At 44.9% G+C, this 14,129-nt stretch overlaps 2 long non-coding RNA genes across 2 annotated transcripts; both read left to right on the top strand.

The window, feature by feature from the left end:
* The first annotated feature begins 2,395 nt into the window (after positions 1–2,395).
* On the top strand, positions 2,396–6,789 carry LOC120991278. Its single transcript, XR_005776611.1, has 3 exons — positions 2,396–2,454; positions 6,208–6,329; positions 6,741–6,789. It is a non-coding gene; the product is annotated as an uncharacterized LOC120991278 (long non-coding RNA).
* Positions 6,790–7,086: 297 nt separating this feature from the next.
* Positions 7,087–13,124, top strand: LOC120991279. The gene is made up of 3 exons (XR_005776612.1): positions 7,087–7,127; positions 12,660–12,781; positions 13,097–13,124. It is a non-coding gene; the product is annotated as an uncharacterized LOC120991279 (long non-coding RNA).
* The last annotated feature ends 1,005 nt before the right edge of the window (positions 13,125–14,129 follow it).

Raw genomic sequence — 14,129 nt, 5'->3', positions numbered from 1 at the left:
TGATACATATGCTAATTAACCGGAGAGGAGTCCTGTTCCTGACTCATCTCACATACAGGACTCATCTCAGGTTAATTTGCATATGTATCAAAGCGTTTTAATTACACAATAAAAGCACACAGAGCTATGGGGACTGGGTATTGCGGATGGGCTAGCGGCCATCTAGCAACCCATGCCCTCAGCTCTATACACATAATCCCAGCGACAAGTTCCCTTTAAAGAGTTGGACTTGAAAGATGTTGCATTGAAAAGACCTAAGGATGTAGATTAATACCACTCAGCGTTCAATCAGGTGTGACCAAGAGGGGAGGGGGCTACATGTGGTCTAATCAAGGACCAGATACAGGGGTGAAATAGTCAATGTAAACAAATACTCCATAAATCCAGCAGGGAAAGAGACATTAAAGTTCAATGCAGACATGCCAGGGGATGAGAAGGAAAGATGAGGGGTGTGGACAATATCAGACTCTGGAAAAGCTGGGTGCATCAGTTAGGTTCAATGCAGACATACCTGGAGAGGAGAGAATTGGGTGATGGTCAGTAGACAGTGATGACAAAGTGGATTCCATATCGATAATATTACTTTCTGGTATAATTCGGTATGTGCACTTAAAGAGTTTCACTTGAAAGATGTATCTAATCCTATCCTGTGTGATACTGTCTACTGAGCTGTGTATCTAATCCTATCCTGTGTGATACTGTCTACTGAGCTATGTATCTAATCCTATCCTGTGTGATACTGTCTGCTGAGCTGTGTATCTAATCCTATCCTGTGTGATACTGTCTGCTGAGCTGTGTATCTAATCCTATCCTGTGTGATACAGTCTGCTGAGCTGTGTATCTAATCCTATCCTGTGTGATGTCTACTGAGCTATGTATCTAATCCTATCCTGTGTGGTACTGTCTGCTGAGCTGTGTATCTAATCCTATCCTGTGTGATACTGTCTGCTGAGCTGTGTATCTAATCCTATCCTGTGTGGTACTGTCTACTGAGCTATGTATCTAATCCTATCCTGTGTGATACTGTCTGCTGAGCTGTGTATCTAATCCTATCCTGTGTGATACTGTCTGCTGAGCTGTGTATCTAATCCTATCCTGTGTGATACAGTCTGCTGAGCTGTGTATCTAATCCTATCCTGTGTGATGTCTACTGAGCTATGTATCTAATCCTATCCTGTGTGGTACTGTCTGCTGAGCTATGTATCTAATCCTATCCTGTGTGATACTGTCTGCTGAGCTGTGTATCTAATCCTATCCTGTGTGGTACTGTCTGCTGAGCTGTGTATCTAAACCTATCCTGTGTGATACTGTCTGCTGAGCTGTGTATCTAATCCTATCCTGTGTGGTACTGTCTGCTGAGCTGTGTATCTAATCCTATCCTGTGTGATACAGTCTGCTGAGCTGTGTATCTAATCCTATCCTGTGTGATACTGCCTGCTGAGCTGTGTATCTAATCCTATCCTGTGTGATATGTCTGCTGAGCTGTGTATCTAATCCTATCCTGTGTGATACTGTCTGCTGAGCTGTGTATCTAATCCTATCCTGTGTGATACTGCCTGCTGAGCTGTGTATCTAATCCTATCCTGTGTGATATGTCTGCTGAGCTGTGTATCTAATCCTATCCTGTGTGATATGTCTGCTGAGCTGTGTATCTAATCTTATCCTGTGTGATACTGTCTGCTGAGCTGTGTATCTAATCCTATCCTGTGTGATACTGTCTGCTGAGCTGTGCATCTAATCCTATCCTGTATGATACTGTCTGCCGAGCTGTGTATCTAATCCTATCCTGTGTGATATGTCTGCTGAGCTGTGTATCTAATCCTATCCTGTGTGATATGTCTGCTGAGCTGTGTATCTAATCCTATCCTGTGTGATACAGTCTGCTGAGCTGTGTATCTAATCTTATCCTGTGTGATACTGTCTGCTGAGCTGTGTATCTAATCCTATCCTGTGTGATACTGTCTGCTGAGCTGTGTATCTAATCCTATCCTGTGTGATACTGTCTGCTGAGCTATGTATCTAATCCCATCCTGTGTGATACTGTCTGCTAGCACTCCATACTAAAAATCTCTCCTCCTCCACATGCAGCACAGGAGCTCCGCCTCTTATGTCACCTGACCATCATCAGACACTACTCCACCTCTTATTCTCTCCATGGTTGAGCCCCTCCCCTGCACTGATCACATGACAGTGACATCACCCCAGGTCCTTTATCATATCTTATCTTCTGCTGAGACCTGCCCCATACACTGATCACATGATGGTGACATCACCCCAGGTCCTTCACCACCTTTTCTTCTCTCCACTGCTGAGCTCCGCCCCCTGCACTGATCACATGACGGTGACGTCACCCCAGGTCCTTCAGCTCTGGCAGTGCAGCAGATACTGGGCAGGTCCTGGTCGGTAGTCAGGGCTCTTGTTCTCTCTGGTATCAGCCATTCCTCCAGCCTGCAGGTAAGATGAGCTGTGAGGAGACAGTGTGGTGGAGAGCTCAGACATGTCACCTCTGGAGATTCTCCTCCATTACACACAAGGAATCCTTCTCTGCTCCTCAGCTTAGTATGATGGGGGGAGTAGTAGTGGAGATAGTGGGGGTTGTCATATGAGAAATATTCGGGGCAGACACAGGGATGTATGACAGCCAGGGGGCGCCCATCACAGCGCCAGCCTCAGTGCCCATCATCAGGGACCGCCCTACCGGGGTTTATTAGGGGGCGTGGCTAGAAGGCATGTGCAGAGCAGACGTGTCACATACGTGTTCCATGTAGAAATGTCTGTTCTCTGCTCAGTGATGGGGACACTTTACAGAAGAGAAGTGCGGAGCGGATTCCCCCAGAACAGAGCAGACGCCGCTCTTCTCCTGGGATGGAGGGAATCCGGTCAGGAGAATGATGCGGTCAGATAGCGATCTCTTATTCCGAGCTCCTCTACAGATTCCTCGTCTCCTCAGATCCGGAGAGATGTCTCGCTGTCTGTCCACATTACTCCATGTCATTACTGGGGTCCGGGGGGTCTTACTGGTGACTAGATGTATCCGGTTGGGGGATGGGAGAAGATGTGCGGGACGTCTGTAGTCTTCTCTGACCTGTTAGAAAGGTGCATGATGTAATCTGTAGTGAATGTAATTTTCTCATCAGTGACCGTATTTGTGAGTTATCACCTCCCTTCTGATCCTCAGCTGTGTCATGTGACCAACTCTCTGCTCTCCAACTGACACAGAACAGGAAGCCAGTTACTTCTCTATTCATTCCTATGAGACTGAGGCTCCCATAGGAATACATAGAGAAAGCGACTTCCTGTCCACACATAAGATGTTGTGTCAGTTGGAGAGTCTGATTGCTGGTCACATGACACAGCTGAGACGCATTAGGGAGGTTATAACACATTCACTACAGATTACGTCATGGACCTTTCTAGCAGGTCAGAGAAGAACATTTTTTGCGGGAGTTCTTCTTTAATGATTTGCGCTTCTTTAGGGGTACTAGCAACAGCCAAGCAAGTGTGCATGCTGGGAGTGGTAGTTGCACCACAGCTGGAGTGCTGGAGGTTGTTCTATTATTTACATGTCACCTGTAAGAAAGGGGCCCCCAAAGTAAACGCGCGGCCTCCTCTCTATTCACTTCTATGGGATCTTGGAAAATAGCCTAGAAGTGAATGGAGAGCGCGCTGCGCATGCGCCACCACCTCTGCACTCACCTTTGTGGGAGTTCCAGAAATACCCGAGCCAGCACTCCACTATTTTCAGAACTCTCATAGAAGTGAATGGAGAGTGGGCGCGTTTGAGCAGTGGGCTCTCGTTCACTTTTGGGGCCCCGTTCTACAGATAGATCTGAGATTGATGGCATATCCTGGCAGAATGCTAGACTGAGGCGTCAGCCATAACTTTTTAATTTTATCCATTCACATACGGATGGAGTAGAGTTAACACTCCTGTTTTCTGAGATTTCTGAGTTGTGCTATCTATTCTAAGCAAACACCTTCAATTGCTTTTCAATGGCTTTTGTCTCAAGATAACGCAATGAGTTAAGAAATTTGAGTTAAGAGCTGGAGTGCTAACCCTGCTACATCTGTAGCCGCATTATTTTACACGACATACGTAGTAGGATGCTGGAAAAAAATCTGTCAAAAACAAAATGCAATTCCGCCACAGTTTTGTGGCGTTCCCTGTGTGATAAAACGGACGTTACTACGGTTTTGTTTTTCCTTGTGTTGTAATGCTTTAAAAATATATAAAAACTTTGAAAAAAATAAACATTTTTTGCTTTTCATCTACATCTTCTGGCCCCTATAACGTTTATATACGTATGTGTACGGAGCCGTGTGAGGGCTCTTTTTTGCGTAAGTCACTGTGAATGTAGGACGCTAAAAAAGAAAACAAAAAAAAATATTTTTAATTTTGTTAATTAAGATAAAAATAAATGAAGGGGGGAATACAAATTTTAATCTTTTTAGCATCCTACATTCGCAGTGACTTATTTAGAAAATAGCGACGCAAATATGCATAGAAGTTGTCATATATGTGGGATTTTTTTGGGGGGTGATCTATACTTTTTATCAATACCATATTGGAGTGTGGGTGATTTATTTATTTTTTTCCCTTTTTGTTCAATTTTTTTAAGAGGTGAAGTAACAAAAAAAAAAAAGCAGATTGGCCATTTTGAATTTTTTTTCCATTACGCCGTTCATGTTTAGGATGTATATGTTTACGTTTTAATAGTTCAGATGTGATTTGAATTTTAATATCTTTAATATCTAATATCTTTAGTCCTACTAGGGGATTTTCACATGCAATCATCTGATCGCTTCTCCCATAGAATCAGTTCATATCTAACAAGCCACAGTCAAGGATTGATGTTTCTGAGCAGGCGCCATCTTTTGAACCCGGACATACGCATCATTTCACCCAGGCAGCCCCCCTGACTTGAGCATCGGAGCAGTTCATGCTCCGATGCTCTCCTTTGCCCTGCGCTAAATCGTGCAGGGCAAAGGCATTTTCTGGATTTCCGGTGACGAACCGGGCTCTCCATGGGGCTGCCAGGAAGCCCGGTGACGTCACCGGCACTGATGGGCGGGCTTTAGCGCTGCCCTAGCCAGTAAAACGGCTAGGGCAGCGCTAAAGCACGCCCATCAGAGCCGGTGACGTGACCCGAACACATTGCTGGGCGGAAGCGTGTTATTGTAAACAAAAGAGCCCTTGCCCTGCGCGATCTAGCGCAGTGCAAGGGAGCGCATCGGAGCATGAGATGCTCCAATGCTAACATCAGGGGGTGAAAATAAGGGTATGTTCGGGTTTAGCTCTGAAATATGTCTTGGCATAGATGGCTGCAGCTTGGGCAGGCTTATATTGACTCTCTGCTGAGAAGCTTCTGAAAGGAGATGGAGATAAAGATAAAGGAGCCTGAGCTCAGCCATTGCTTCCAGTGTGTTCAGCTGAGCGGAGCAAGGAATAGTCCATGAGGAGAAAGCTTAGGTGATGGGCCTCATAGCTTGGAGGACGGTCCTCTTACACAGGCAATTATCAGGAAAGAACCAGACCTTCCCAATAATTGCAGCAGATCTCTGTTCAGACAGGCCGATCTGCTGCACAGCTCAAAGACTTGATCTCCCGATGTTCTCGTTCATCCAGTGATTGCCGGGACTTTTTACAAGGACCAGTTATCGGGAACAAGTATTTATACAAACCGCCATCCCCGATAATTGGCCTGATTATTGGTCTGTTTCAAATTGCGTTTAGACTTCCTCCTCGGCTCAGCATCTTCTGCAGCCGCCATTGCTGCCTGTGATTTGGAGTTCTGCTCCTCGCCGCTAGAACTGCAGATAATAGGAGTTATTTGTGCTCCCCTCAGCTGGAAACTGCATAGGAGGGAATCACTATTTGTGGAGTTGTATCAGGAAAGGACATTGAGATTTGGGAAACCTTGCTCCAGCTCATCCAGAACATTGCTGGGAAACTGCCTTGTAAGACTGTGCGCCGCCATCTTGTGTGGACGTTCAGCAACTCGCTGCCAAGTGATGTAAACTGGGAGTCACTTGTTCAACTTCATGTCTGTCTCCAGCACTACAACTCCCAGCATGCTCTATTAAATTCTGTTGGGGCTCCAAATACAGTCAAGCAATTGTGCATGCTGGGAGTTTTAGTTTCACGACAGCTGGGATGCTGGAGGGTTCATGCACTAACTGATTAACCTGTATTCCTTTTATTTGTAGGGGACATCCACAAAAACAATATATCCTTTTTCCTGAAGGACCCACCAAGGATGGACAGGAAGGAGATCAGCAGAAGAATATTAGACCTCACCTTGGAGATCATCTCCCTGCTAAGCGGAGAGGTAAACTTTTCTAGATTTCTCTCCTCTTTATTGTATTCTGTAACAAGTCGGACATCGGAAAGGAGAATCCATCATAGGAAGTTATAGGAAGAGTCCAGGGTCCTGGAGAACGGCCTCCAGACCTTCCAAGTGATGGAGAACCTAAAGATCAGCCCCCAGTATAGTGAGTGATGTATCATGTGACCAACCAGTGACCAATAGTCATGTTGTAGGAGCCATGAGAAGGTAAGTAGGCACGTTGTACCAGGAGGAAAGGGCTGGGAACCAGATGGCGGAGTGCGGCCTGGAGGGAGGATTTTTACCTCTAATCTGATATATATATATATAGACACATAGAAAATGACAGTAGTAGGAGAGATCATGGTCCAAGTAAGAATTTATTTTCAGCTAGGTGTCTCTCTCCATCCACAGGAGTACACAATAGTGAAGAAAACATCGGAGGACTGTGTGACTCCCATCATCCATCTCCAGGAGTCAGGAGGGCGGAGCAGGACCCCCCACCCCATCACAGAGCCTCCCCCTCCCCCCCTGATACATGAGCAGAAGATCCTAGAACTCACCCACAAGATGATGGAGCTGCTGACTGGAGAGGTGACACTGCTGGGAATGCTGGGAAATTATCCAGTAACAGCACTGGAGGGGTCTGGGTGATGACGGTGTCATTGTGTTGTCAGGTTCCTATAAGGTGTGAGGATGTCACTGTCTATTTCTCCATGGAGGAGTGGGAGTATATAGAAGGACACAAGGATCTGTACAAGGAGGCCATGATGGAGGAGCACCAGCCTTTTATATCACAAGGTAAGAGCCGTCATGTGCAGTGTATACACGTGTGTGCAGTGACATGTAATGGAGGACCACCAGCCTCTTATATCACAAGGTAAGACCAGTCATGTGCAGTGTGTACACGTGTGTGCAGTGACATGTAATGGAGAAGCACCAGCCTCTAATATCACAAGGTAAGAGCCGTCATGTGCAGTGTGTACACGTGTGTGCAGTGACATGTAATGGAGGAGCTACACAAGTTAGGCTCTTTTATGATCATGTATGGGCCCTTCATTTTTCTTATGAACTCAAATATCAATAGGGCTCCATTCTTCTGACACATTGGTAAATGGGTGTCCTATTGGCAGAGGCATCCCAGAATAAAGTATTATGATAAGAGTTGAGTCCTAGGATATCATCGCTCCTGCTCCCATCCTCTATGTCTCTCCAGTTCTGCTCAGGGACATACCACCTGGTAACACAACCCAGTTCCTGTGGCTAAGAGGAGACGGGACTTGGCTTGGGGTCATCACTCTGCAATCGGTGGTCATCCACGTCTCCTCAAAACTGCTAGCCCGACCTCCCAACATTACTGGTGACTTACGATTCCAGGATTATATGACCTCTTGTTCCCCAGAACAAGACTTTAAGACCTGCAGGACTCTTACTTTCTTTTCCAGTGCCTGATCCCCTTTCACATGTAGCCATGGATTTTTTCGCCGATCTTTCTCCTTCCCCGGGATTCACATTACCCTGGGTGGAAGTTGACAGTTTTTCTAAATCGGCTTACTTCATGCCCCTGACTGGCCTCCTGTGACCGCCAGAGCTCTAAGAAGCTCTGACAGACGTTTTTCTGTACCTCCTGCATGAAGTTCTTTTGTTTTGGTTTCACTTTCTCATCTCTTTTCCTCTCTCAGCTGTCATCTATTCACACTGATTGCCTCCCTTTATATCCCCTCCCATACTGCCTCACTTTGTGGTTTATACTACTTCCTGGATTGGGCTCACTGCTAGAAGCTGCAACTGCTGGTTCCTCAGATAAGTCTCTTCCTCTATTTGTTTTTTTTCTGCTGGCTTGATTCTAGGTGACCCTGGCTTCCTCCCTATTGAGTGCAGGGAGCCGGTGGTCGTGTCCCCTCACTATTGTAGGGTTTTCAGGTGTCATACAGTCGAGGCACGAGGCCATGCAATTATCTATCATAGAGATCTTTGCATGGGCTGAGCAGTAAGGGAGAGCTCTAGGGCTTTTATAGGGCTTACCCATTTGTTTCTTAGTTTGGGATCAGGTCAGTCTGTTGTTTATTTGGGACTTCCAGTTTTCTGCAACACCATCCGTGACACCTCCCTTCTGGAAATCAACTAGAAAGCTTGTTTTTAAAACTAATATTTTATCACTATATACAATCCACAAGGTAACAACACCTTCACCTGGCAGAAATACTCAATCATACTACTAAACCAACAGCGTATGAGCAATACAATGATATATGGGGTTAGCGTAACACATCCCGGGCAGTTCAATACCGCCTCTGAACGAACCCCTAGATCATTAGTCTTTCCTTACTGTGCAATGGATGATAAAGATATAATATCATATAGTTAGACTGCAAATGGACCTTACTATCTGTAACATACCTTAGATTGAGTGTAAATTGGCGACTTCCCCCTCAGCGCGCGTTTCGCGTCATTGCTTCTTCAGGAGGAGAGGCTTAAGGGAATACCGGGATAGGCTTTTAAAGTAATATTAGCCTATCAGATGCTAAAGAATACTGCATGTGACTAACCCGTCATTAAGGCCGTATTATTGGCACATGGCAATCCCTGCCTGCCAGGTAAGGGCTACTTTCCTCAGGTAAGCGTCTCATCTCCTTGGAGACTGACAGAAGTGCCGTGGCTGCGGGACTCACCATGCGCACATAGCCATTTTATTAATATCTAAGGAGCGGACTTCATAAAAATATTTTTAAAAAAATGAAATTACATGTCATAACATCAAACCCGTTACTGGGAAAACTACAAGCACAATTTAATATACAGTGGATATAAAAAGTCTACACACCCCTGTTAAAATGTCAGGTTTCTGTGCTGTAAAAAAATTAGACAAAGATAAATCATTTCAGAACTTTTTCCATCTTTAATGTGACCTAAAAACTGTACAACTCAATTGAAAAACAAACTGAAATCTTTTAGGTGCAGGGAAGAAAACAAAAAAAACAAAAATAATGTGGTTGCATAAGTGTGCACACCCTCGTATAACTGGGGGTGTAGCTGTGTTCAGAATTATGCAATCACATTCAAAATCCTGTTAAATAGGAGTCAGCATACACCGGCCATCATGTAAAGTGCCTCTGATTAACCCCAAATAAAGTTCAGCTGCTTTAGTTGGTCTTTCCTTAAATTTTCTTAGTCGCATCCCACAGCATAAGCCATGGTCCACAGAGAGCTTCCAAAGCATCAGAGGGATCTCATTGTTAAAAGGTATCAGTCAGGAGAAGGGACAAAAGAATTTCCAAGGCATTAGATATACCATGGAACACAGTGAAGACCGGACGTCCATTCAAAATGGATGAAAAGACGAGAAGAAAACTGGTCTGGGAGGCGACCAAGAGGCCTACAGGAACATTAAAGGAGCTGCAGGAATATCTGGCAAGTCCTGGCTGTGTGGTACATGTGACAACAATCTCCCGTATTCTTCATACAGTATGTCTGGGCTATGGGGTAGAGTGGCAAGACGAAAGCCTTTTCTTACTAAGAAAAACATCCAAGCCAGGCTACATTTTGCAAAAACACATCTGAAGTCTCCCAAAAGCATGTGGGAAAAGGTGTTATGGTCTGATGAAACCAAGGTTGAACTTTTTGGCCATAATTCCAAAAGATATGTTTGGCGCAAAAAACAACACTGCACATCACCAAAAGAACACCATCCCCACAGTAAAGCATGGTGGTGGCAGCATCATGCCAAGGGGCTGTTTTTCTTCAGCTGGAAATGGGGCCTTAGTTAAGCTTGAGGGAATTATGAGCAGTTCCAAATACCAGTCAATATTGGCACAAAACCTTCAGGCTTCTGCTAGAAAGCTGAACATGAAGAGGAACTTCATCTTTCAGCATGACAACGACCCAAAGCATACATCCAAATCAACCAAGGAATGGCTTCACCAGAAGAAGATTAAAGTTTTGGAATGGCCCAGCCAGAGCCCAGACCTGAATCTGATTGACAATCTGTGGGGTGATCTGAAGAGGGCTGTGCACAGGAGATGCCCTCGCAATCTGATAGATTTGGAGTGTTTTCGCAAAGAAGAGTGGGCAAATCTTGCCAAGTCAAAATGTGCCATGCTGATAGACTCATACCCAAAAAGACTGAGTGCTGTAATAAAATCTAAAGGTGCTTCAACAAAGTATTAGTTTAACCTTTGGGGACAGAGGACGTACAGGCCTACACGCCCTGATGTACTGGTACTTAAGGACACAGGGCGTACAGGTACGTCCTGTGTAGTTCCAATCAGCGCTGTGCGGCAGGCGGTGATCGGAACTTGATGCCTGCTGAAATCAATCAGCAGGCACCCTGGGTCAATGCCGAGGGTCTCTCCCCCCCCCCCCCCCCCCCCGTATCGGCGATCGCTGCAAACCGCAGGTCAATTCAGACCTGCAGTTTGCCGCGCTTTCGGAAGTTTCTGATCCCGCGGTAAATGTAACGACCAGCTCTATAAAAATTTCTCATGACCTACAGTACAGACCAAAAGTTTGGACACACCTTCTCATTCAAAGAGTTTTCTTTATTTTCATGACTATGAAAATTGTAGATTCACACTGAAGGCATCAAAACTATGAATTAACACATGTGGAATTATATACATAACAAACAAGTGTAAAACAACTGAAAATATGTCATATTCTAGGTTCATTAAAGTAGCCACCTTTTGCTTTGATTACTGCTTTGCACACTCTTGGCATTCTCTTGATGAGCTTCAAGAGGTAGTCCCCTGAAATGGTTTTCACTTCACAGGTGTGCCCTGTCAGGTTTAATAAGTGGGATTTCTTGTCTTATACATGGGGTTGGGACCATCAGTTGCGTTGAGGAGAAGTCAGGTGGATACACAGCTGATAGTCCTACTGAATAGACTGTTAGCTGCTTTTTTCTTGCCATAATACAAATTCTAACAGTCTATTCAGTAGGACTATCAGCTGTGTATCCACCTGACTTCTCCTCAACGCAACTGATGGTCCCAACCCCATGTATAAGGCAAGAAATCCCACTTATTAAACCTGACAGGGCACACCTGTGAAGTGAAAACCATTTCAGGGGACTACCTCTTGAAGCTCATCAAGAGAATAACAAGAGTGTGCAAAGCAGTAATCAAAGCAAAAGGTGGCTACTTTGAAGAACCTAGAATATGACATATTTTCAGTTGTTTCACACTTGTTTGTTATGTATATAATTCCACATGTGTTAATTCATAGTTTTGATGCCTTCATAGTCATGAAAATAAAGAAAACTCTTTGAATGAGAAGGTGTGTCCAAATTTTTGGTCTGTACTGTACCTTGTCAGGTGAACACTAAAAAAGCAGATGAATAAAAAAATTGAGCTAGAGCAGTTTTTCAGTGCCTCACAAAAATGCATAATGTCAAGCAATCAAAAAGTCATATGGAACCGAAAATGGTGCAAATGAAAATGTCACCTCATCCTTCAAAAAACAAGACCTCACACAAGACCTTCGCCTGGAAAAAAAAATAATATATGGTTATCAGAAAATGGTGACACAAACAGTAAAAACAAAACTGGTTTTATTGGGTAAGCTGATCATTGTGTCATGGGAGTCTGACCCCCGTTGATGTCATATTGATGACCTATTCTGAGGATAGACCATCAATATTTTAATCCAAAAAACTCCTTTGATGTGTCTTGAGGTATGGCTGCGGCTGGAGCAGGTTTCTATTGACCTTCTGCTGAGAGGCTTCTGGAAGGAGGTGAAGATAAAGGATCCTGAGCTCAGCCATTGCTTCCAGTGTGCTCAGCTGAGGGGAGAGTGCAGTGGAGATGACCTATGAGGAGAAGACACCCAGGTTATGGCCTCATAGCATGGACCAGGCCTGAGACTTCCTCCTCGGCTCAGCTTCTTCTGCAGCCGCCATTGCTGCCTGTGATTTGGAGTTCTGCTCCTCGCTGCTAGAACTTCAGATAATAGGAGATATTTGTGCTCCCCTCAGCTGGGAACTGCATAGCAAAGAATTGCTATTTGAGGGGTTGTATAAGGAAAGGACATTGAGATTTGGAAAAACCTTGCTCCAGCTCATCCAGAACATTGCTGGGAAACTGCCTTGTAAGACTGTGCGCCGCCAGCTTGTGTGGACGTTCAGCAACTCACCGCCAATTGAAGGAAACCGGGAGTCACTTGTTCAACTTCATGACTGTATCCAGCACTACAACTCCCAGCATGCTCTATTCAATTTTATTGGTGCTCCAAATACAGTCAAGCAAGTGTGTATGCTAGGAGTTTTAGTTTCACTACAGCTGGGATGCTGGAGGGTTCATGGACTAACTGATTAACCTGTATTCCTTTTATTTGTAGGGGCCATCCACAAAAACAATATATTCTTTTTCCCGAATGAGCCACCAAGGATGGACAGGAAGGAGATCAGCAGAAGAATATTAGACCTCACCTTGGAGATCATCTCCCTGCTGAGCGGAGAGGTAAACTTTTCTAGATTTCTCTCCTCTTTATTGTATTCTGTAACAAGTCGGACATCGGGAAGGAGAATCCATAATAGGAAGTGATAGGAAGAGTCCAGGGTCCTGGAGAACGGCCTCCAGACCTTCCAAGTGATGGAGAACCTGAAGATCAGCCCCCAGTATGGTGAGTGATGTATCATGTGACCAGTAACCAATAGTCATGTTGTAGGAGCCATGAGAAGGTAAGTAGGCACATTGTACCCAGGAGGAAAGGGCCGGAGGAGAGCACATGGCCCCTTAAGGGTTTATTCCTTAAGTGTCTCTCTCCATCCACAGGAGTACACAATAGTGATGAAAACATCGGGGGACTGTGTGAATCCCATCATCCATCTCCAGGAGTCAGGAGGGCAGAGCAGGACCCCTCACCCCATCACAGAGCCTCCCCCTCACCCCCTGATACATGAGCAGAAGATCCTAGAACTCACCCACAAGATGATGGAGCTGCTGACTGGAGAGGTGGGAATGCTGGGAAATTCTCCAGTAACAGCACTGGAGGGGTCTGGGTGATGACGGTGTCATTGTGTTGTCAGGTTCCTATAAGGTGTCAGGATGTCACTGTCTATTTCTCCATGGAAGAGTGGGAGTATATAGAAGGACACGAGGATCTGTACAAGGAGGCCATGATGGAGGAGCACCAGCCTCTTATATCACAAGGTAAGAGCCGTCATGTGCAGTGTATACACGTGTGTGCAGTGACATGTAATGGAGGAGCACCAGCCTCTTATATCACAAGGTAAGACCCGTCATGTGCAGTGTATACACGTGTGTGCAGTGACATGTAATGGAGGAGCACCAGCCTCTTATATCACAAGGTAAGACCCGTCATGTGCAGTGTATACACGTGTGTGCAGTGACCTACAGTGAAGGAGCTTCAAAAGTTAGGCTCTTATAGCATCATGTTAGGACTCTGCTTTTGCCTTATAAACTCAAACATATCTATAAGGATCCATTCCTCTGGTAAGTGGGTGTCAGCAAATCTGAAGCTTTTGATTCTGGCAAAGTGACGTCCACCACTTTACACATCAGAGGCTGGGAAGATGAGGAAGAAGGATCATATGGTCCCAGGATGTGCCTTGGCCGGCAGGCTTGTCCATAATGCTTTGAGTCAGCCTCATCCTATTCAATTATTTCTTAATGTATAGCAGCCAGCTACCAGCTCAATTAACATAAATAAATCATAAATGTATTGGCTGAAATATTTGTATCTGTCATAGTTGCACTGGACTCTCCAATTGTGCATTTGTTTTCAGGGAAAAAAAAAAACTGTTGTAAGTTTTTTTTTTTTATTAATAAGCCTATCAATACTTGC

The sequence above is a fragment of the Bufo bufo genome, chromosome 2, assembly GCF_905171765.1.
Source record: "Bufo bufo chromosome 2, aBufBuf1.1, whole genome shotgun sequence".
NCBI classification, from domain to species: domain Eukaryota; kingdom Metazoa; phylum Chordata; class Amphibia; order Anura; family Bufonidae; genus Bufo; species Bufo bufo.
The sequence above is the reverse complement of the archived record's forward strand: the minus strand, read 5'-3'. Positions and strand labels throughout refer to the sequence as shown.